This window comes from Pteropus vampyrus, unplaced genomic scaffold (assembly GCF_000151845.1).
Source record: "Pteropus vampyrus isolate Shadow unplaced genomic scaffold, Pvam_2.0 Scaffold379, whole genome shotgun sequence".
Lineage (NCBI taxonomy): Eukaryota > Metazoa > Chordata > Mammalia > Chiroptera > Pteropodidae > Pteropus > Pteropus vampyrus.
In genome coordinates this window covers 201635-205469 of record NW_011889160.1, presented here as the reverse complement: position 1 = coordinate 205469, position 3835 = coordinate 201635, and the positions used below count along the sequence as shown (strand labels likewise).

General features: G+C 38.7%; 1 protein-coding gene across 1 annotated transcript in view; it reads left to right on the top strand.

Moving 5' to 3' along the window:
- The first annotated feature begins 3472 nt into the window (after nucleotides 1-3472).
- MLKL (mixed lineage kinase domain like pseudokinase) overlaps nucleotides 3473-3835 on the top strand; it is a 20503-nt gene continuing 20140 nt past the window's right edge. Inside the window, exon 1 of the mRNA XM_023523171.1 lies at nucleotides 3473-3700. The gene's annotated coding sequence lies outside the window, so the exon portion shown is untranslated. The remainder of the gene's footprint in view (nucleotides 3701-3835) is intronic.

Below are 3835 nucleotides of genomic sequence, written 5' to 3'. Positions count from 1 at the left end.
GGAGATTAACACCTTATCAAATATATGGTTTGAAAATATTTTCTCCCATTCCATAGGTTGTCTTTTCACTCTATTGATTGTTTGTTTTGTTGTCCTGAAATGTTTTAGTCTGATATAATCCTACTTGTTTGTTTTTGTTACCTGTGGTCTTGGCGCCATATTCATTAAATCAATGCCAGGACAATGTCACAAAGTTTTTCCCTTATGTCTTCTTCTAGAATTTTTATACTTTCAGTTCTCGTGTTCAATTCTTCAACCCATTTTGGGTTGATTTTTTTGTATGTGGTGTAAGATAAAAGTCCAATTTAATTCTTTTGCATGTGGATATAGAGTTTGTATGGATTTCTTTCTGGGCTCTCTCTTCTGTTCCACTGATCTATTTGTTGGCCTTTTTTGCCAGTACTACACTGTTTTGATTATTGTAGCTATGTAATATATTTTGAAATCAGAAAGTGTGATTCCTCTAGTTTTGTCCTTCTTTTTCAAGAGTAATTTGTCTATTCATGATCTTTTGTGGTTCCATATTAATTTTAGAATTGTTCTTCTGTTTCTGTAAAAAATGACTTTGGGATTTTGATAGGGATTACATTGAATCTGTACATTGTTTGGGATAGTATGGACATTTTTCAACATTAAGTCTTCCAATCTATGCACATGGGATGCCTTTCCATTCATTTGTGTCTTGTTTAATTTCCTTCATCAAGGTTTTGTAATTTTCAGTGTACCATTCTTTCACCTCCTTAATTAATTTATTCTTAAGTATTTTATTCTTTTTGGTGCTATTATAAATGGGATTGTTTTCCTAATTTCCTTTTCAGATAGTTTGTTGTTAGAATAGGAACATAACTGATTTTAGTATGTTTATTTTGTATCCTGCAACTACACTAAATTTGTTTATTAGTTCTAATAGTTTTTTAAATAGAGTCTTTGGGGTTTTCTATATAGAAGATCATGTTGTCTGCAAACAGACAATTTTACTTCTTCCTTTCCCATTTGCATGCATTTTATTTCTTTTCCTTGCCCAATTGCTTGGGCTGGGACCTCCACTCCTATGTTGAATAGAAGAGAATGGACATCCTTGCCTTATTCTTGATCTTGGAAGAAAAGCTTTCAGTTTTCACCATTGAGTATAATGTTAGCTATGGTTGTGATTAATGGTCTTTATTTTTTATTTTTTTTTAAGTATTTTATTTTATTTTATTATTTTTTTTTTTATACCTACAGCACTGGTCTTCCTAGGTGGTCTCCCATCTAGAAAGTACTAACGAGGCCCGACCCTGCTCAGCTTCTGAGATCAGATGGGATAGGGCTTGTTCAGGGTGCATGACGAATGGTCTTTATTATGTTGAGATAATTTCATCCTATTCCTGCTTCGTTGAGAGTTTTATCATGAAAAGAGTATTGAATTTTGTGAAATGCTTCTCCTACATCTATTATTTATCCTTTATTTTGTTAATATGGTATTTTACATTAATTGATTTTCATATGTTGAACCATTCTTACATCTCAGGAATGAATCCCACTTGGTCATGGTGTATGATTCTTTGACATGCAATTGAATTTGATTTGCTAGTATTTTGTTGAGGATTTTTTGCATTTATATTCATCAGGGATATTGACTTATAAATTTCTTTTCTTACAGTATCTTTATTTGGCTTTGGTATCAGGGTCATTCTGGCCTCATAAAATGAATTTGGAAGTGTTCTCTCTTCAAATTTTTGCAAGACTTTGAGAAGGATTGGTGTTAATTCTTTAACTGTTTGGTAGAATTTGCCAGTGAAGCCATCTAGTCCTGGGTTCTGCTTTGTTGGGAGGTTTTTGATTTCTGATTCAATCTCCATACTAATTATAGGTCTGTTCAACTTTCTATTTCTTGATATGATTGATATGATTCTAGGAATTTATCCATTTCCTCTAGGTAATCCAGTTCATTGGCATATAATTATTCATCATAGTCTCTTATGATCATTCTTATTTCTGTGATATCAATTACACTGTCTTTCATTTATAATTTTATTTATTTGAATTTTCTTTATTTTTCCCTTAGTCTAAGAGTATCAATTTCATGTATCTTTGCTTAAAACAAAAAAAACAACTCTTAGTTTCACTGATTGTTTTCTATTATTGTTCTCTTTTTTATTTCATTTATTTCTGCTCTAATACATATATATATTTTTTTTTTCTTCTTCTTCTAACTTTGGGCTTAGTTTGTTCTCCTTTTTCTAGTTCCTTGGGTATAAAGTTAGTTACAAAGCTATTTATTTGAGATCTTTCTCCTTTTTTAATGTAGGTATTATCAGTATGAACTTCTCTCTTAGTACCGCTTTTGCACAAGTTTTGATATGTTATGTGTCATTTTCATTTGTCTCAGGAATTTCCCAATTTTCTTTTGATTTCTTCTTTGACACAATTATTGTTCAACAGCTGTTTAATTTCCACATATTTGTGAATTTTCCAATTTTCCTTCTGTTATTGAGTTCTAGCTTCATTCCATTGTGATCAGAAAAGATACCGGGCATGATTTTAATCTTAAATTTGTTAAGACTTTTCATGACCTAACATGGGATCTCTCCTGTGCATAATGGAAGGCAAGTATCACTCCAGGGCTTCATGCTGCAAACCTCCCCATGGAATCTGGCTGAAGCAGGTCTCTGCTGGGACCACATCCTTGCTTAGCTTTTATATTTCCCTGTCGCAGTCCACTCTATCGTGACAGCCTCCCTTCAATAGATTATATGTGCCTAACTCTCTTTCTCAGACTTGGCTTCTAGGGAAATCGACCTAAGATAAGAAGAAAACTGATGATGCAGTCGACGGAGAACCATAGCAGGGACAAATAAATGAATGAACAAACACCCCAGGCATCCTCCACCCCTGCCTTTCCAATCCAGAAAGTCTTTTCATACAACCCAGTTCTGCCTTTTCAGAGGAAAATAGTCTAATGAGTAAATGAATGAACTCAATTAGACTTTCTAGCTGGGGACACAGCTAACTTTAATAAAATATGTCTCACACTATAACAGAAAGCACTGTAATGACTTTAGAGGAGGAAGTGATGTTTTTTCTCACTTAGGGGGACAATATCTCTTCCCTCACCTTCCGCCCCCCCCCCCCCCCCGGCCAATATTCTCAAGCACAGAGAAGCAGACTCAAGAACCTCGCTGGCTCACACAGTTTTTTTGCTCATCCACTCTTTCCCATACTGTGTCCTAGTTATAGCAGTTCCCTGAAACATACTGTTTTCTGAATCCCAAGCTCTAAGCGCTGCCTAGGAAGGGGGTCTAGGGAGCCATCGCTAGTGAACCTGGCGGTTGGCGACAGGAACCATGTGAAAAGCTCCCAGGCGTCTCAGACTTTCCCGCCCTCGTCTCAGCCTCGGCGCCGTGGCTTCTAGATCGCGCAAGACGGAAACAGCAGTCCAACACGCTGCCTGCGCGGATATGTGCAGGGGCGGGGCGCAGGCGCAGCGCACGCCGCCTTTCGCTTCTGGAGGGAAGGACAGCCCGGTAGCCGCCGGCATCCTGTCGCGTCCCACACCACCAGCAGGCGCGCAGAGCGAGGAGCACCGGAGAGGAGGCGCAGGGACTCAAAACTCCCCTGGGGCCACGCAACAGGAGACTTCTCGACCCGGGCGGAAGGCAGTCGTCTGATTAGCAGGAGGTGTCCTCCTGGAACTGGGCACGGTACAGATTGGACAAGGGTGAGTCTGGAGGGACAAGGGTGAGTCTGGGGGGTCAGCCCGGGGCGCACGGTCCCTGGAGGCGGCAGGGCAGAGGGTGCAACCAGATCCTCGGACAGTGAGGTTAGATTGGGGGTAGCGGATGAGAGGTGACTC